General features: G+C 35.6%; 1 protein-coding gene and 1 long non-coding RNA gene across 3 annotated transcripts in view; one reads left to right on the forward strand and one right to left on the reverse strand.

The window, feature by feature from the left end:
• Positions 1-3,598, forward strand: part of LOC118763913 — a 94,467-nt gene extending 90,869 nt beyond the window's left edge. The window contains exon 3 of the long non-coding RNA XR_004999673.1: positions 3,393-3,598. This is a non-coding gene — a long non-coding RNA (uncharacterized LOC118763913). The remainder of the gene's footprint in view (positions 1-3,392) is intronic.
• Positions 1-22,018, reverse strand: part of LOC115213502 (unconventional myosin-Ic) — a 188,687-nt gene that overhangs the window by 141,233 nt on the left and 25,436 nt on the right. The gene's annotated exons all lie outside the window — the stretch shown is intronic.

A 22,018-nucleotide genomic window follows, 5' to 3' on the forward strand; every position in this document is an offset into this window, starting at 1 on the left:
TGGGCTTCTTTCAGTTTCTCTCTACCAAATCCACTCACAAGGCTTTGGTCAGCCTGATGCTGTAGTAGAAAAAACTTGCCCAAGGTGCCACACAGAGGGACTGAACCTAGAACCAAGTGGTTGAGAAGCAAGCTACTTACCACAAAGCCACACCTTATCACCATTATCATCATCATTTAATGCCTTATATATATATATAAACGCACAGAGACCAACTCCCATACACATATATGTGTATTGTACTATGCTTGGGTGTATACATATCTGAGTATACGTGCATAAGAAAGGAAAAGACATAAAACTTTGTGAATGAATTGAAATGCTTTATGATTGTATTAGTTTTTTGGTATTTCAAGTTGATTTTTGACTTCTATAAAGGATCAAAAGAACTTGTAAATCCACATTTAGTTAGGTATAAAAGTGGGAAAGAAACATTAAAACACTAAAAGAAGACAAACTTGGACATTTTATGAGTGATCTTAGACACATAAACTATTGTAAATGTTTTATCTTTTATGTTTCGCTTGTTTCAGTTATTGGTCTTTGACTATGTTGGTTGTTGTTGTTGTTAAGCAACAAGACGGGTAAGGGTGAATGGTCTAAGGCTTAGGGGCGGGAGACCCCAGACCTTGGAAGAGAAAAAAAAAACTTTGGTTGTCTTGTTGTAGTCAAGGGCTCTTTGTTGACGCCCGACACCACTGGGAGGTGGCCCTCGAAGTCGCTGGAAATGGAGATCTCCAGGTCCAAATTCTTGAACGGCTGACTATGTTGGTGTACAGCCATGAAGAGTTAAATTGAGAAAATCAACTACATTACTGTTTGTTTTTAATGCCTGGCATTTATTGTATCAGTCTCTTTTGTTGAATTGCTAAGTCATGGGGATGTAAACTGACCGACTCTAGTTGCCAAGTGTTGGTAGAGAACAAACACAAACATAAAGATGCATGAATGCATGCACACAGACACACACGTGCATACAAATGTAATAGGCTTCCACACAGTTTCCATTTACCAAATCCACTCACAAGTCATTGGTTAGCCTGGGGCTATAGTAGAAGACACTTGCCCAAAGTGTCATACAATGGGACTGGATCTCAATAGTTACAAAGCAAGCTTCTTAGCCACATGGTCTTGAATGTGGAGGATTTTGAAGAATAAACAGTGCCACTAATAATAACCATTGACTGATGAAATTGATTCCACTCTGATTCTTTTGGTGATGGGGTAATATAATTGTTTCACCAATTATATGTCTACCCATATTAACAAAAAAAAAAAATGATGCTAAACAGAAAAACGAAAAACACAAGCAGTTGCTGTAAGATTAAGTTGTTGTTAGATTAAGGTACTTGACTATTGAGACCATGATTAAAACCTTGTTATAGTCATAGTTACATGTTTCTAGAGTTTATGTGCCTAACTGACACTGCTACAGGAAAGATTAGCAGTACAAAAGATGTTTGGATGTTGGCTATCAAAATAATTGCTCTAATGATATTTTAGAAAAAAAAATAAGAACCTGTTTACATCCGTATTGACAAGGATATCAGATTAACAGATTAGCAACTCAAAAAGATGAGTGGTTTGTTTACTTTCCGTTAAGCTACATTTCTTTTTCTTGGCTGAAACATTTTGCTCAAATGGGTAAGTTCACCTAGCTGTACATAAGTAACCTCAATGTGGTAGAATTCATCACAGCTGTAAAGAGGTTTAGATAATTCCTTTGATTATAACTTGGATAAGGATATTCTCTTTCAAGCTAACTTGTAGATACACTACATTGATATGAAGGTTTCAGTATAATCTTACAAACAGGTTACGTGACTCAGTCATAGTAGAAAAGTAGAACTAAAAGGACAGTATGAATATAATGCTGAACTAAAAGCTCAGCTGATGTAGGTACAATCCACTATAAATTTTATTTGAGATGGGCTAACATCCTACTCTAGAAGATATTTATCTCTTGTCTTCACCTGATATCCTTAACTCCTTTGATATCAACCTTTGTTCTATGATATAAACTTTCTATTTTAAAGCGATCAAAATGAAAACTTCCTATTAAAATTTCATGTCAATTTAGTTCAAACATGAGCTTAATAATCATAAAACTTTCACCATATACTTCATTATTTTCAAAATTAATTGAAAGAAAAATGTATATTTCAACAGAAATATAGGAACAAAAGGGTTAAATATTCCTCAAGGTTTTGGAGATATTTACAAGAAAATATCTACTAGAGACATCCTGAAAAATCTAAAAACCTCATTTTAAAACATAGGTGTAGCAAATTGAAAGGTACTACTAACTAGTGTACAAGAAAATAATATAAATCTACCCAGGCAGATCTCTATGCACTAAATAATTAACTAAAGCATACAGCACAATAAAATTACACAAGAAACAGCTGACCAGTTTTTTAGGGGTTTCTGTTCAACAGTTATGCACTATATAGATATATTACTTTGTTTAGACAACTGATATCTCTCACTCACAATATTTTTGTTCATATTCTACAGGAAAACAAAAATTCTGATTTTACTCCACAAAGCAGTCCAACCCATGCTAGCATGGAAAGCAGACATTAAACAATGATGATGATGATGCTGATGATGAAAGCTTACTAATAGTAGTTAAAGAAAGCTTGGAATTATAAAGTAATTGTGAGAAATGTAACAAGCAAGTCCCCAAACCCAATTTTCAGCGATGATAACAATTCTTACAGAAATAATTAGATAATATAGGTAATATTTCTGTTTCCTTATATAAATTATTTTTCAGTCACTTTCCACTGTTCTATTCCTTTTATTTAAAACTGGTCTCTCTATATTACTATATTCCTTTTTTTTTTTTTACTTTCACTGAAACCATCCAACAGACAGCTAGTGATTGCAGCAGTGGGAAGGCTCTTTTATTTGTTTATCTAACTACTTATAAACTATATTTAGATTACAAAATCTCTTCTTTAACTTCCTTTTTGTCCAGGACAAAACAAGTGCAGCTGTAAGACCTAAGACAAACATAGCACACAGCAAGTCAGCATTTGTTGCTATTTCTGTAGTTCTGAAGATGCTTTCCTTAATAGTAACTATTCTAAAGAAGTAAGGGTGTGTGTATATTTTATTTATATGGATATTACACACTTTATAAATATTACAGAAAGATACGCCTGTATTTGTATTTATAGTGTGTGTGTGTGTGTATTCATTCATTCATTCATTGAAAAATGAGACACCAAGTTTTCCATTTCTATAACATTCTTCAAGCCAACTTAACACACAGACATATGTTTACACACACACACACACACACACATTGCTTCCCTCTCTTGTAACTCTAAAATTAGTTTCTTCCTTATTACATCTAACTTGACATACATCTTTGATTTTTACAGAACCAGATCTACTGAAGAAATGCTTTTCTACATCAAAAACTAGTGGTTACTAGTAGTGTAGAACTTCGGTGAAAGCAATGTTGTTGCACTTCATACCAGTAAAACCTTTTGCTTGAGAACCTCTGAATTAAGTTGACCAGGCACAGGTATGGCTGTGTGGTTAAGAAGTTTGCACAAGGTTTATGGCTCATTCTCAGTGCATGGCACCTTGGGTAAGTGTCTTCTACTATAACCCCAAACTGACCAAAACCTTGTGAGTAGACTTGGTAGATGGAATCTCCTAAAATCCCATCATAAATGCATATGTGTATATATATATATATATATACACACACATACAAGTGTATGTGTGCATGCATAGGAGGGGATGTTTGTGTTTCCTTGTCTTGATACTGTGTGATAATTGCAAATGAGCATTACTGTCATACAAGCGACTTCTTCCTTGAAAATATTTTTGACCATAGGGAAATATTACCTTACTTGGAAACAGGTGAGAATTGGTGACAGGAAGAGTATCTGGTGGTAAAAAAAGTCTGCTTCAATGAATTCCATCTGACTCAAGTAAGCATGGAAACTTAGACATCAAAACTATGTTGATAAGGATATAGTGATGATGATGATTAAGAGCTCTACGTATATCTTGTTTCTTGGTTCAGAAGTTTTCTCTCAGCTGCTTCATTGCAGTGTTGCACAGATGGGGCACTATCCTGTCCACATTTAATACACTTTGGTGTTGGAAAGGTTTATCTTCCAAACTCTTCCTTATGTATATTCATGACCTACTTGGTATTACTGCAAACAAACACCCACTCTCATGCATATGATACTGCTTTTCACCCCTCATGACTTTCTCAACACACACGTCATCCACATGAAACTTAGAAACTTAACACCAGGCATGAACTATTTCCTTGCAAAAAGACCTTGAAAACATCATCTACTGATGACACGATAACCTAGTCTCTATCAACAGAACAAAGGCACACCCACTACATATATTAAAGAAACAGTCTTGCCCTAAATACCCCCTTTACATAAACAACACACTAATAAAACCCTCAAAATCTTTACAAATGTTACACCTCTGAAAATCTTCTGTAGTGACTTCACATACAGTCATCACTCAAAAGGTTCAAGGCATAATGACATGCATCACAAAATAAAGATATAATGTTGCAAAGTTTGCTTCCTCCTCTTCAGAACCAGAAATACTTTAGCCTTCATTACAGTACAGCTCATATATTGGAGAAAGTGCCGTTACCGCAGACCATATTTTAAAATGCTAATTGATTGTTGTTGATGTCTAGCTTCATATCAATTCTGACTGAGCAAATCTATGATCAAACACATTCCGACCTGATTACCCTGCCTCTTTGAGGCCATGTAAAGGACTACATTAGCTCATGTTTCTTTTCTAATTTAACACAGTAAGATGTGCTTTGAGAAATATTTAGTCAATATTTTTAACAGGTTGAGCAACCGTGTAGAGGCTCTCTTATTGGCTTGTTGCTATTTGATCGATTAGCAAAAATTTATTCACTAAAACACAGCATAGGCACATTTTATTCTCCATGACTCTTTTAGAACTCACATAAAAACCTTTGCACTGTCCCAATCACTTTGGTTACCTATTTCTCTTTCTCTCAGCCCCTCTTTTAACTCTATCATTCCTTCCCAAAACTTCAAAATGAAGATCAAGCACAACAATGCCACTAGTCAGAGTGAGCTTAATTAGTAATAATAAAAAGATTTAATGTTCAACTTCATATTTTCCTAAACAAAATTTCACAACCTAAATACTCACCACCATATCCTATAATTATTCAAGTCTGATAATTAATTAGATCTCTGCAACTTAATTACTAATCATTAAAGGATAAGCAATATGCTTCACATCACTTTCCACTCAAACTTGACAAACCTTTCTCTTCAATGTAACAATCTATATTTTGTTGAAGTACATAAACTAGCCTTTCGAATATCAAAAGCTATAGTAGTAGATGAAAAACTAACACAGGTAAAAAGCACAATTTAGAGAAAATTTGAAGGAAACTACAAGTTGTTGAAAAGGTAATCAAAAGAGTTAAATAATTATTGCACAACATATGAGGGGCGTTCAATAAGTAATGCCCCTGACCCACTTCCTATAGCAGTAGAGCAACGAAACTTGGCACAGTTATTAGTCTTTTTCTACATAGGAACCACCCAGAGTTACGCATTTCTACCATCGTTTGATGCAGCTCTGGAGACCGTTTTTGTAGAAGACCCCAGCTTGGTCCTCCAACCTGAACGCGACTTCAGAAATCAAGGCTGCATCATCTGGGAAATGCTTTCCTTTCAAAAACAACTTCATGACTGGGAAGAGGTGAAAATCAGAGGGTGCAAGGTCAGGAAAGTAGGGGGGATGAGGGAGGAGTTCATAGCCATACGCCTGTGCTTCTGATCTGGCGACAAGCGAGTTGTGGACCGGAGCGTTGTCCTGCAGGAGGAGGATGCCTTTGCTGATCTTGCCCCGCCTCTTGATTTTGATAACTTCTCTTAATTTCCTCAAAAGTGAAGCATAATAGGCTCCTGTAATTGTGGTACCCTTTGCCAGGAAATCTGTCATCACTACTCCGTCCTGGTCCCAGAAGACTGTGAGCATGACCTTGACAGCGGAGGGCTGCACCCTTGCCTTCTTTGGAGGGGGTGAGTCACGGTGCTTCCACTGCATTAACTGGGCTTTGGTCTCTGGATCATCGTGATGGACCCAGGTTTCATCCTGTGTAATCAGTCTTTTGAAAAATTTTGACTCATCTTCTTGACACATCTCCAAATTCATCCTCGAGCACTCGACGCGGTCTTGCTTCTAGAAAGGCGTGAGCAACCTGGGAATCCATCTGGAAGACACCTTTTGCATATGCAAATGGTCATGAATGATAGTTTCCACAGACCCGGTACTAATCTTGACCTCATGGGCTATTTGGCGAATAATTATGCGTCGATCTTCCAAAATGGCAGCCTCAACTTGTCGGGCAGATGCCTCATCAATGGCAGAAGGGGGTGACCAGATCTGGGAGCTGTTTCCACAGAGTTCCGACCATGTTTGAATTCACGATCCCAGCGTTTTACAAGGTCATATGATGGGACATCATCACCATAAGTTACTTTCATTTCATCAAAAGTCTCCCGTGGTGTGCATCCTTTCAAATACAAAAACCGGATCACTGCTCGACACTCAACAGGCTCCATTTCACACTTGACTCAGTTCAAACACCTGTAAATCAGAAACCACAATTAGTTCAGAGCTGTAATTTGTCACTTACTCTATAGAGATATAAATGATTGCACATGCAAAATTTCAGCTAGATCAAACAACTGCAAATGGGTCAGAGGCATTACTTATTGAACGTCCCTCGTACAGCCTATAATCTCTCAATTGTCTTGAGAGGCAAGCAAATCTCTTTCCACTAATTTTGCTGAATTTTCAACCATATCAATTGTCGCCAGAGTAATTTTTTTACCAGATGTTTAAAATATGATATATCATTTCAGAAATACCCTTGGCCTTTATTTTAATGTAATTATGTGTACTTCCTTCTTGTGAACCTGCACCAGTGAGTCTATATTTAGGGAAGCTTATGGCTTCTTTCATAAAATAATGTTATTGATAGGATTGTGCGTGTTAGTCATAGAAGTTTCTTGGCTCATCCTGATATTCCAGTGCAACTCAATTTTGATGAAAATTAAAGAAAAAAAATCAATGCAAAAATCATTAGTCATGTGGGAACAAATGTAGATTCAGGCCAAACAATAATGAAAATATTTGTTGATTACTAAGAAAGAATACATTGTACTGATGAGGTCAGCCAACTAGTCTTCATCCTATCTATCACAGCTATCAGTTCCCTTTCATTAGGTTTCATATGATCACAAAGAGAATTATACCTTGCCATTTGCCTTCTTTGTATGCATAATAACCAGTAGTTTTATAATGAAAGTAAGTGGTCTAAATGACAGTAACTGACTGAATAAATAATAACATTTACAAAGCATTTCAAATCAGAGACATAGAAATTGGACAGGAACACTATTAAGAAATAATTTTAAATCAAGTAGTGTATTTTGTATTAAAGAATGGCAATTGATTTGACAGATTCTGAAAATTATAAAATAAAAATAACCAATTCATCCATCTACTTGTATTATTATACTTTTATTACACTTGTATGTTATCAACTAAATGTTTGGTGAAGCATCAGTACATAACATGAGACAGTTTAATATTGTGCAAGAAAGGCTAATCAGTACACTAAGGCCCTGTGTAGATGGCTTTTGAATGTTGAAGAAGATCTGAAAAATAACATTAGTTGAGCTAATAAAATTTTGTATGTAGAACCTTGAAACTTTAAGAAAAGGTTTAATTGTCTACCAACTCCTAGAAAACTTTATAAAAACTTTATGTTAGATTTACTAATGACACAAAATAATATTTTTTTTATCATTTATTCAGTTGGGGAGGACAGAGTTCATAATTATTTCCAGAACTTCTGAGACTAGTGAGAGGAAGAAAATTATCCTCAGACCAGAGAACAGGCCTTTGAATGCTTACACCATAGTTGACTCTGCTAAAAGCACCCAAACGTCAGATGCTAGTGTTTAATTGGGCAACAGACTAAGCTTACTATCGAATTCAAAGTTTATTAATGCATTGACAAAAATATAACCTCACAATGTTGTTGTTGGTTAGCCCAGGTCATTTCTGAACTGACCAACCAAACCTATGATCAAAAACCTTGACTATTTTCTCATTTTTTGCTTAAGTGTATCTAGGGCAGCATTATCCAGTCTATCTTCTTTGTTATTGTTATTTAATGCCAGGTAAAATAACTCTAGGAATTTAGATTAACATGGATGTTCAATGGGATGTTTTAACTGAGATCACTTTTAAACTGGAATTTGTAACATAGAAGTAGGAACAGTCCAAGGTGGGTTGGTATCAAATGGGTTAAACACTAGATCTACTTCAATCTATATTGTCAATATTGTTCAAAATTTTCAGTCAGCTGATCATATTGGAGTTGTTTTTAGCTGTATTGTTTTCCCCAGAGGAAATTTTGTTTCCTAATTGCTTGAATAATCTCAACTGACCGAAGATTTTCAGCTCACTATATAGCATATGTTAGACCTTATCACATTAATGTTTAGTATGCAGACCACCCTCACTGAAATATTCTACCCATGCAGCCATATTGTTTATTCTATAGATAAAATGAATTTAGTGACATGGCTAGAATATCAAGCACAAGTATGGTTGTGTGATTATGAAGTTTGGTCCCAATGCATGTCTTTTAAACTGGCTGTATCCAGCCAAAATATCCTACCAGTTTGTATGTTCAAACCAACCAGATCTGACATCTCACAACAACATTACAATATCACTCTAAAAAAATAAACACACACATCATTGAAATCTCAAAGACGTGAGATAATGCATGGTTAATTCAAAACAATGTGTATAAATAAGCATAACATTTGACAAATTAGTCTGAACGTTAGAGGGTTAATGTATGTGTATCCTATTGAATGAAGTGTTTCGATAATGAGATTCACTATTCATTAGCTAAGGTGTATCCAGTTCATTTAATACATGAAATATACTTGGTTTGTTTTTCATTAGGTGTGGTGTCGTCTATATTGGCTTTATTCTTGTCTTGATATATAATATCCAGCTTTTTACTTTAATTAATGTTTGTCTTATTCTATTAATGTGTATTAGGAATACATTTTGTGGCAGAGAATCATAAACTAGCATTAATAATATATTAGAAAAACAAGAGTTTAGTGTTCTGCAGGGTTCACAAATGATGTTTGTCGACATCAACGTACAGTTATAACATGGTGTCAGAAGTGAGATCAGTAAGTTGTTGTAAAGAACGAATAGAAGAAATTTTATCTTGATCTGGTTTTACTTGTTCTTTGAATACTAAACTGTTGTATTCTCAAGATTGAAGTAGTAAACCCATTTCATTAATGCACATTACCTATTATGTGCTTATGTATATCTTGTACAACATGTGTAAGAGAGGATAATTCTCATTACATTTTCACCGACAATAAACCACAAGTCTTTCAGAATAAACTACAGCTGACTGGTGTCTGCTTTAATGCATATGAGAGAGTTGTTAACTGTACAAGTACCACACTTTCTCATAAGATAGTTATGCTTCTACAAGTAAACATTGCAACACTTTATATTACACAACATTAAGCTAGATATAAAAAAAAATACACAGTTGATAATCTATGGTGTAAAAAAATTAAAACTCCCAAATCTCCGAAATCCAACAGTTTTTTAGTGAGGGGAGCAACAGTGTAAGTGGAGAAAGTGGTCAATAACCCAGATCATGTACATTTGCTGGGATGAGTGAGGAGGGGGACCAGAAAGAAGCAAGAGTAAAATGGAAAAGGCAGGATTATTTAGGAAGGAGTTGGAAGGTGAGTGATTAGTAGAAGTAGAGGTGGACAAAGGTAAGGGTAGGTAATGAGATGAAGGCAGGAATAGGTGACAGGTGGTAATAAAGTGATTGGCAAAAGTAGAAGTGGACAAAGGCAAAGGTGAAGTATAAGTACAGATCTCATTCAAGGCTCTGAAGACTTATTCTTGTGATTCAAGAGTGTTCGATTGTACAATTTGTTTTCTCAAAGTATGTTAAAATAAACTTAATCTTTCAGGATATAAATGCTATCAGTTGAGACAAGGACCAATGAAGTGAACAAATTAGCCAGTACAGAGTATGCAATATATTTTACATAACAGAAGAAGGTGTCATAGAAGAGGACTTGCAGAGCCACCTTGAAATGATAGAGAAACATCCTGTTATAGTGACTAATCAATGCTATGCTAGTGTAGTTTGAATGCTCTAGATATCTAATTTCAGTTAAAAAGATTAAAGCTGCAAAAATTGACTGCCATTCTAATAGATATAATATGACACTGGCATATTCTATTGTAATATTGTGACTTTCTGCTTGAAAAATAGGTCTTGCTACAACAGTAATAATAATATAAGTAACTGGAAATATCAAATGAAAAATTCAAAATGCCCCAACAATATCTGAAATCTTGATAATTTAGAAATTTGTTAGCAGACTAAACTACTTCACATTAAGATATGAAGTCTTATCGATGTTTAAGAAATTTCGCAGCTATTTTGGTTGTTGATAAGAATACTGTGTATTACTTCCTTATCTGCGTGGGACAGAATATTTGTATGCAAGGTTTGCTTGTATGTGCACACACACACACAGTGATGTTTATAGACCTAAATATATGTATGTGCATAAATGCACACACAGTAAACACATATTACACACACACAAACTGTCACACTAATACACATACATATACAATAGGGTGACAATCTAAAACAACAGAATACTTATAAACATTAACATCTACTCTTTTACTCTCTTTTACTCTTTTACTTGTTTCAGTCATTTGACTGCGGCCATGCTGGAGCACCACCTTTAATTGAGCAACTCGACACCGGGACTTATTCTTTTGTAAGCCCGGTACTTATTCTATCGGTCTCTTTTGCCGAACCGCTAAGTAACGGGGACATAAACACACCGGCATCAGTTGTCAAGCAATGCTAGGGGGACAAACACAGATGCACAAACACACACACGCATATATATATATATATATATACATATATACGACGGGCTTCTTTCAGTTTCCGTCTACCAAATCCACTCACAAGGCTTTGGTCGGCCCGAGACTATAGTAGAAGACACTTGCCCAAGGTGCCACGCAGTGGGACTGAACCCGGAACCATGTGGTTAGTAAACAAGCTACTTACCACACAGCCACTCCTGCGCCTATGCAAATGTATTTAATTTTTTTTTTAATATTTCATGTACAATTGATCAAAGATACAGTGGGGTCACTTTATATGAGCATAATTCACTCCAGAGCCCTGTCTGTTAACCAAATTGTTTGTTAGATTTCCAGCATGGAAAACGAACGTTAATGTTGATGATGAAGAGGAGGGGGAGCTCACTGGTCAAATTTCAGCACATTATCAGAGTTTTGTTTCCTTCAGAAATACTCTTCATTATTCAATATGTTTGTTTAAAGAACTTTTTGTATATGGGTGCCCCATTTTATTTACCAAGAGGTATATAAGAGAAAAATAAGAAGTTGTAGCATTTACATATACTCCATTGGCAAAAGTGGAAATAGTAAATCAGATATGAGTTACAGATTCAGTTAGCCAGGAGTTTTATACCCCTAAGAAATAAATTGCTATGCAAGTAAATGACATGCCCACAGTTGACTATCATCATTATCATTTTAACATCCACTTTTCTAAGCTCACATATATTGGGTGGAATTTGTTGAGGTAGATTTTCTATGGTCAGAAGTCCTTGCTGTTGCTAACCCTCACACGTTTCCAAGTAAGGTAATATTATCCCATGAACTGACATGTTTCCATGGAAGATTGGGAATGAAGAACAAAACATATGGATAGTGGGCTCTCATTAACAACTATTATGTGAAAGGAAGGGAAGGAGTCAGTAATGTACACATACATATATACATATATATACACACACATGCATGCGATGGGTTTCTTTCAGTTTCCATCAGCCAAATCCACTCACAAGGCTTTGGTCAGTCGAGGGCGCTTGCCCAAGATGCCACTATGTAGTGGGATTGAACTCAAAATCATGTGATTGGGAAGCAAACTTCTTACCACACAACTATGTCTGCACTTATACACAAGTTCAGCTTCAGAAGGATTTTAAAAGATTATTTATGACTTAGTCACAAAATGAAGAGCATCATACATGATCTTTTTTGAAGGACTTTGAATATAACACAGAGGGAGAAATAAATTACAACTTGTGAACTATCCAGACAGGGCACCTGGTTAGAATGTTTGAAACAGAGTGGATTTTGCTAAAGGTACCCAAGCAAGAGCAAGGTGGTACTTTTAAACTGGGCAACATATTAAGTCTACCATCCAACAACAGGTATAGTCAATCAAATGGGTCTCTGTACAATTTCAGTCTTAGTTTTATTCACAAGGCATGGCTCATTCCAAAGATATAGCAGTAAACTACTTGCTAAATGAGTCATGCAATAGGATCAAACCAGAATCCATAGAATTGCCAAGCAAACTTCTTAGTCACACAGCTGTGTCTGCACCCATACAAAAGTGACAGGATATATAAAACTGTATCAGTTACTCTACACATAACATCCCAGGTCATCTGAACCATCAATTTATGTATCACTGCTGCCACCACCACCACCACCATAGCCCAATTTGGTTAATATAGCAGCTTCTTTAACTCTGACTAATTCCTACTTTTTTCTCAAAGACTGTCATATTTAAGGACCAAAACACATTTTTTTTACTGTATTTTTAAAATATACGCAATTCAAACATCTATAACAATGGTTCTCAACAACTTTTCCTATGGACCCCTTTAATTTCTATTTTACTTGGGTTGATCCCCATAGTCATTCAATCTTCAAAAAAATCCTATTGTATTTTTATCATTAAATATTTATTTCTTTATTGCCCACAGAGGATTAAACATAGAGGGGACAGACAAGGACAGACAAAGGGATTAAGTTGATTACATCAACCCCAGTGTGTAACTGGTACTTATTTAATCGACCCCGAAAGGATAAAAGGTAAGGTTGACCTTGGCAGAATTTGAACTCAGAATGTGACGGCAGATGAAATACCACTAGGCATTTCGCCCGGTGTGCTAACAATTCTGCCAGCTCACCGCCCTTTAATCATTAACTATTATTAAGAATTGTATTCACAAAATTGTTAAAATATGTTGTGTATTGTAGAAGTATAAACAATGTATTGCACATAAATTTTAATGACAAAATCTTATATGGATTCCATCCCAGAGTTATATGGATCCTGGTTGAAAACCACTAATCTAAATGTTGACATAACTATAGAACTAAAACACTATATTAGTGCATAGCTCAGTTATTAAGTGTGTGTGTGTGTGTGTAGGAGAGCAGATTTGAGGCTGAGTTGATGTGGATAGAAAATAGTTTGTTTCTGTTTAAAGATATGGAACCAACCACAGATGCCATATTCCTGGTAATAAATATTGCAGTGATAAGTAACATAGAACATTTTGTTGACCTAGAGGAAGCCTTTAACAAGGCTCAGTGGACAACTGTATTAAAGTGAATATTTACAGAGAATAGAAACCGAATGCTAAATGAAGAATTGCTGTGAATAGATGTAGAACAAGGAAGACTTGGTTGAGAGAATTATAGAGAGAGAGGGCAAGGCACTTGAAAAAGTAACTACATTGCAAAACTGTATTACTGTCCTTTCACCTTAGATCTTTAACGCCAACCTCTCATCTACTATTGCCCATTTTGCCCATCTCCTTTATCACTCTTAACTCTAATCTCCCCACCACCAGTGCTGTTCACACCATCTTCATCACCCTGCTCATTTGCCCTACAATGCCAGCATGCAAAATAAACATGATGATGATGATGAGGAGGAGGAGGAGGAAGCAGAAGAGGAGGATAAGGGTGATGAGTACGGTAACCTAAACTTGAAAAATAGCATTCATTTAAAATATTCTACACAATTTTAAGTGCTACATATAAAAGAAAGATAACAATGAAGTAACTTAAATTGGAAACAGAGTTGCATATCAAATAAACAATCATTTGTTTGTATCCATGGTCTCTTGTATTATGCCAGAAGTATCTTACAAAGAAATGCTTTATCAAATGTTCTAAATAAGCATTAAAGGAAGCTACAATGAAAAGGATAGTAGAGAAGTATGATTAATATAAGACACATAGTTTTTTGTTTGATAATAACCTCCAAAAGCTAGTAATCTTTTCAATCTTCTACACCTGCTTGTATATACACCCTCTATCTCGCTACTTTTTCTCCTTCCACTTCTTATTTGTAAACTTACAAATATAGGTGAATATTAAATGTGTGAGAAAAAGAAGAGTAAAAGAAATGGTTGGGAGATGATAAAAACTTAACTTTTGCCATACAACAATGATGACAGACATGAGTAAGTTGCTGTTGAAAACTAATTCACAATGTAGTATTCAGATGATAAGAATGTATGTACTATTACTTTCAATTAAAAAAATTTTTGCGCATTCAGATTTTTTTATATGATAGTCTTACATCAATTTCTATTAACCGTGCCAATATGGGCAGGGTAATTTCTACAAATTCCAATATTTGCATAATTGTTATTTGAAAAAGACAACAACAGAGCACTCATATCCCACTCCTATCATTAACCACTCAGTCAAGACAGAATGGAATCTGCCCGCATTGTTAGTCTGGCAATCTGGTTATTACCTTGTTCTCAAAGGCATGAAAGAATGGCACCTGGGAAAAATAAAATACTTTCCTTAATATTTTTAAGCATGCATGGAAATGTGGTTAAGAAGCTCACTTTACAACCATGTGGTTTTGGATCCAGTCCCACAGCACAGCACCTTGGGCAAGTGTACTACTCTACAGTAAACCCCAGGCCAGCCAGTGATTTGTAAGTGAATTTGGTAGATGGAATCTGTAAGGAAGTTGTTATTGTTGTTGTTGGTGTGTGTGTGTGTGTGTGTGTGCGCATGCGTCCGCATGTGTGTCATTGTGCTTGTCCTCCACCACTGCTTGTCAACTAGTGCTGGCTTGTTTAGGTCTTCATAATGTAGCAGTTCAGCAAAAGAGGACAATGGAATAAGTACCAACTTAAAAATAAGTACTGGGGCCAATTTGTTCAGCTATACACTTCGAGGTGGTGCTCTAGCATGGCCACAGTCCAATGACTGAAACAAGTAGGAAAAACAGAAAAGGACTTCAATAATTTTATGAATAGGGGGACATTTTTTAAAAATGCTTTTTGATTTATTCTAGAATTTTGGAATTTTTCTAAAATATGAAGCCAGAAAGGAAATGGTGATATACAAAGCAAAAGTATGAAAGTTTTGAACTAAGACTTACAAATAAAGTACAAAATAAATAACATATGGCTGCAGCCTCCCGGCTTGTCAGTTCTCAGTCAAACTGTCCAACCCATGCCAACATGGAAAGCAGATGTTAAATGACAATGATGATGAAAGAAGCTCACTTCCCAGCCATGTGGTTTCAAGTTCAGAATCAATGTCTTCTGTTTTGCGTGTGTGTGTATATGGGTGATTGTTCTTGTTATGACATTGCAGGATGGTTGCAAACAAGAATCATTGTCATACAAGCAATATCATTCATTTTCAATCTTCCATGAAAAACATACCCGACAATGGGAAAATATTAACCATGCATGGAAACAGGAAAGGGTTGGTGACAGAAAGGGCATCAGGCCACAGAAAATCTGTTTCAACATCTGATCCATGTAAGCATGTTAAAACAAAATGATAAATAAGTAAAACAATAATTTTTAACATGGTTGTTGCAAATTTTGAAAGGAAGAATGGCTGATTAAACTGACACCAATACTTGACTAGTACTTATTTTATCAACCTACCAAGATAACAGGCAAAGCTGGCCCTGGTGGGATTTTGTTTCGGGTCATCAAAAAGTGTGACTAAATACAACAAAGACTTAATTATCCAGCAATCTACTGATTGTACTATTCCACTATCTTAAAATGAAAACGTTAACATTTTCTTGTAGATCACAGAAAACAGAGGTGAGGTGAAGAGGGAGCCTGCTTGAAATAACTGCCAAATTTCCCATAAATTACGCCTCAGCTTCTTGAAGTGAGGGTTCACTGGATAATGTGGTTCTAGAAATGCAATGTTTGAGAGAAGTATAGGATGCCATAGCTTGACTACTTTTGGTCAAAGTTCTGGTCAATCTGGGCTGATTTAGAACTAAACAACAACAATTGTTTTAATTGTGATTTTGTTAATTTGTTTCATTTGTTAAATTTGTATATGGTGGCTGATAGTTCAGGAGTAATTGGCTCAAAAGAATGAAAGAACTAAGAATTAAGAGAATTAAGGTGGCGAGCTGGCAGAAATGTTAGCATGCTGGTCGAAATGCTTAGCGGTATTTCGTCTGCCATTATGTTCTGAGTTCAAATTCTGCCGAGGTTGACTTTGCTTTTCATCCTTTCAGGGTCGATAAATTAAGTACCAGTTATGCACCTTTGGCTGTCCTTGTTTGTCCTCTCTATGTTTAGCCCCTTGTGGGCAATAAAGAAATAAGAACTCCTTGAGAAAGCTAAGAACAGTATAATTAATTTATATCAACTTTTGCTGACTAGCTCTTCCTAACATATTCGTACTCATTTTTATTTTGCATCAACTTATTTTTGAAATGTAGCATTCAAAAATCTGCTGTCTTTTGACCCAAGCTTTTAATTTTTAGCGATAATTCCCTATTGCTTTTTGCTGCTATCTTGAGGTAGGACTTTCCCCTCAAAATGCAGCCATTATACATGTATGTTTATAATGTAGTGACCCTCATACAAGCGAGTGACGTTTTATTTGTTCACCAATTTTTACCAGTTTATTAGAGCAATGAGAGGGTAGTACCTCTCAGCCACTGGTTACATAAGCAGAACTCAAAGTTCTCTCTCTCTCTCTCTACTTCCCTTTTTCTCTCTTTGGTAGAACTCAGTGAGAGAATGAAGCAATCTACAACTACTCATTTTAATCAGCCATCATACAAAACATGTTTCAGTTGAATCAGTCATCACTTGGTAATATTGTGATTCTCACTAGTTACTGCCCACATATGTTGTTTTCCTTTCATTTATCTCAACAATATTTTCCATTCACAATTACACAAATGATCCAAAAGAAGTTTATTTGCAGAACATGCATAACAATACTTGTACACTTTTTATGAATGGTGCTATTGGAAATTGTTACTTTCCTATGCATGAATTACTGTCTCATTCAAACTGGTATTTTACGAACCTGTTTGAAGTAAATACATGCAGTTATATTAAATTGAATTAGCATGCCAATTAAGCCAGCAGAAATCTAGCTTATGATGATGCATAGAAAAATAAAAGAAAATCATTCTTTTGAATACAATGATGAGTGCTTCTAATACTAAGTTTTTGTTTTCTTTTATCATAGATTTTATTGTATCAACATTCAGTGAATTATGCTCAGGAAATTCCTCTTGTCAGTCATCGGAGATGTCCAGAATTTAAAGCTCCTGTTTCAATACTCAAGAGCCTATACATTTTGCTACATTTCTGAAAATCTTGTTTACATTCTTAACATTAAACTACCACTGTCACTAACTAGGTCACAAAATAAAACTATATTACCTCCAGAAACCACCACAGAAAGCTACAGTATTACGTTATTGGCTGCTTACACTAAGCAGCTAAAAATTAAGTGCATATATAACATACAATACTGATGTCCTGTTAACTAAAAGTCGACTATACTGTCAAAAGAAATTTCAATACACCCTTTATGGAGTCATTGATTCTGTAGTTAGATAAGGGCTTCACATTAATCAAAATATGTGGGGGGCTGCAGCTGTAGGGAGAAACTTCTAGAGATTGGCAATCTGGCATAGACAACAAAAGTTCCTCAGTTGCTTTACAAGGAAATAGGACAAGCATATATATATAGAAGGCCACCAGTTTCATCATAAATTATAAAACAAGCAGTAAAAAAGGGTTTCAATGGAAAGGGGTGGGGAGGAACGGAGGAAAGATTCAAGTTAAATGTTAATAGATATCCACTCAAATTTTAAGGGAGTTGAATCTACTATTAAATATGAACCACATCATGGGACTTTTAATGAATGGATCAATGGTGATAAATAAGTTGTAATTATCAAGCTGAACACTTTGCTGCAACTGAAACAGGATATCGACATTTATATAGCATGTAATTTTCCCATGGTAGTGAGGTTATTGCATTAGGTAATTTATGTCTCATCACAAGCTATGTTTTATCAAGTTTTGTTTTGGGAAAGGCAGCTTTTTTAGGTTTCATCATTTTCGAATATTTGGAAGGGAACATGAAATCAACTTTTCTTTGCAAAGATGTATTTCCCTTTTTAAATGAGGCCAGCAATCAATTGAAAGTGGAACTGTTCATCAATAAACATGAGGTATGTTAGAAAACCTGCTAGTTAAAACAATATACTTCAAAGATAATTTTTTCCAGTCACACTGAAGAAATTTTGTTTATTTTATGAATTGTTTCACATAAAAAAAATCAATAACTGTGATTTTCACATGCATCCAAATACATTGGGATTGTTGAGTATTGAATATTGATAGTTGTTTGCTTCTTTCACATTTTCCCTGGGTTCTAGAAAGGTGATATTTACACTGATTTGTCAAAGTCAGTTTCTGTAATAACAGCAATGAAAATTTCATTAATATTCTGTGTCAGGAAGTCATTTGTTCTGCTTGTAGTAAGGGATTTCTATTTGCAAACATGCTATGTGTATGAAACATGTGTAAAGCATGTGATACTGCAGGATAGTGAAAATGGACAAGAAGTGTGGAAAAATTGTGATAGAGAAAGAAATAGAGTATTGTCTGTTGGATAAGCAATGTTAACTTTATGGAGTTCAAGAGAACTAAGAAAGTAGCCAGACATTAGCTTACGTACAGGAGAAATAGTTCTACTAGCAAAGACATGTGATGCTTTTGGATCACACTTCAGTGAAAAGTGGTGTATGCTGATAGTAGAAAAGACTTAAATATAGCTGTGCTACTGTGCTGGAAGACCGAAAAAGCACTGAAACCAATGGTTATGTTAGCTCTAAGGATGCTGAGACCCAAAGAAATGATAGTGTGAGCTCATCAATGCATAAGCAAGTAATGATGATAATGGTAATGATGAAGTAAGCTGAAGCAGTTGAACACTGGCTAATCTAATTGCATTATGATATTTAGTTTCCATCCTGAAGCTTTGGTTTAAGGTCCAACAAAGTTTTTTCCTTATCTTAGTTGATAGTGGCCTTTATCCCTCTATGGTAATATACTGTAAACTGATTCTCTTGACTTTTCCCACAGTTCAAATAGCTGCCTGAGAAACCACTTTTGAAAGTCAGGTGGCAATTGTTTTTTTTTTAATTTTTTTTTATTTTCTGAAGAAATTAAAATTCTTCAGTACCATGAACTTAGTTAAGTAACATCAACTTAGTTAACATGTGGGCTTGGTATTGAAAATTCCGTATAAGAAAATGTTAATATATGTAGTAATAGTTTTCAGAGTTAGCTGGGAAAGGGATTGTTCTTTACAATGAAAGATTACTCTGTGCTGTTGACATAAAAAATAAATACTATTATTCTGAAAACCTTTATGTTTTTCAATTATTATTTTGCTAATACTTGCCTGACTACAAACACTACAAAAGACACCTTATTTTTAAACCAAGTTTCAATGAATATAATCTGATATACAAAGATTGATTTACAACATGTATATCAAAATTGTATGTATAGATACATATGCACAGTCTCTCTTTCTAATACAAACACATGCAAGTATTACTTTTGTCCTTTATCTTTTTTTTTAGGGCAGTAGGGTGTGGTTGAGATTATCTAAAAGTAATAGTTTCAGACTTTGGCACAAAACCACAATTTTTGGTGGGGACAACAACAGATTAAATGACCTTATTGAACCCTGCAGAATGGAGGGCACGATCCACTTCACTATGATTTGAACTCAGAATGTAATGTGACATGACTGAATAGAACAAGGAACTTTGTTTGACACTCTACTGATTGTCATCCCATCAACTTTACCTTCTAAAAGAATGACCAAATAAAATATAGATTAATTTTTTTTTTTTATCATGAGATGCATTTATTTAGATGTTAAGGCTTGAAAAAATGCAGAGCCACACTGGCCCTCGTGCCGGTGGCACGTAAAAGCACCCACTACACTCTCGAAGTAGTTGGCGTTAGGAAGGGTATCCAGCAGTAGAAACTCTGCCAGATCAGACTGGAGCCTGGTGCAGCCATCTGGTTCACCAGTCCTCAGTTAAATTGTCCAACCCATGCTAGCATGGAAAGTGGACGTTAAATGATGATGATGATGATGGCAAAGCTCCTCGGAAACACTGCCAAGCCAGGGACCTTTAGAAGTTGTCCATAGGTCCTGGCATAGATGTTCTCCGGTATAAACTGGCAAGTTGACTGTCATCGAAGCCCAGTTTGCCCCTACCGTCATCATACTTGGCCTCTACCAACTCCCTATAAAAAACAGAGATGGAACCCCCGCTACTGGCATCACTTGAACGGGAGAGAAGCACAAGTGCCTGCCGGCACTCTGCCAAGCTCCCAGCCTTGGTCTGCACTTTATCCATGGTTCCAGTTCACCAAAAGAAGTGAACCTGGGAAGCATCAATTTAACAAATGGAGACCACACCCATTCACTGTCCAGGTAGGGCTAGAGATACCTCAGCCACAGCGCATGTCTGTGCATTTTTAGCCACAGCATCCTAAACCCATCCTTTAGCAGTTGTTGGCAGCAAATAGAGTGCCTTACAAGAGTCCTCTGCTTTCTACAAGAAGTGGAAGAGCATTCGTTCCAATTTGTTCAACCACGAATCTCATCAAACTTGAAAGAATAGCAATATACTGGTGTTGGAAGCACATCCAGCCATACCAACAACAATAAATGGGTATCAAAATGATGATGATTTTGAGCATTATGATGATGATGATACATGAATGTTTACATGCATGCCTAAGTCTAAGTTTATGTATTTTAATAATGAGGATATATATGTTATAGATGCATTTATTTGATAAGATTATGTGAATGAATGCATATGTATGCACACGTGTATGTGTATATGTGTAGATTAGTGGTATGACTTCTTTTATTGTTACATCCTGAGTTGGCTTATTGTCCTGTTTTGATTACATTTCACAATGCCAATATCTTCAATATTAATTAGTGATGATGACAATATTACAGATATTTATCTTATGGATAACATTGCATGGTCAGGAAATAAAGATACACTACTTTGTCTAACAAGCATATTTACCCATGAGCATGGTGAGCATTATGGAACCTCCACCCTTCCATTCCTACTCTTACCTAAACAATTACACCCAACCATCACTACTACAATCACTTCCACTCTGTACCCCCCAATGGTTACCTAGACAACTTGATAAGTATGATCAACCATGTCTCTTGTCATTGCAACTCTCCCACCAAGTATGCCCAGCTGCTATTACTCCAATTACCCTAGCTATTATAAAATACATGATCAATTGTCATTTATCCAATTACTTCAACTCTACTAACATGTTATGATCAGTTGTCATTTCTCTAGGTTATTTCAACTATTCTGACAATGCATGAAAGTGGAAGGGCTTCTTTCTACATGGTTGCTCACACAGTCCTGATTAGAGTGCTCTGAAGCGTGGCTCTTCAGCTACAATAAAGATGGACCGAACAAGGAGGGTAATAACTTTGAAAGAGATTCTGCATAGGAGAAGGATAGATTCTACAGGCTACAATGGAAGTAACATGCTTAGGAATGTAGTAAAATTCTGAATAAAAATTCTCAGAAGAAAGACACAGACTTTGTGCAAGTAATAGCAAAGATAACCCATTTAGTATTAAAGAAGAAACACTTTAATACTGAAAAACAACCCCT

Source organism: Octopus sinensis, linkage group LG6 (assembly GCF_006345805.1).
Source record: "Octopus sinensis linkage group LG6, ASM634580v1, whole genome shotgun sequence".
Lineage (NCBI taxonomy): Eukaryota > Metazoa > Mollusca > Cephalopoda > Octopoda > Octopodidae > Octopus > Octopus sinensis.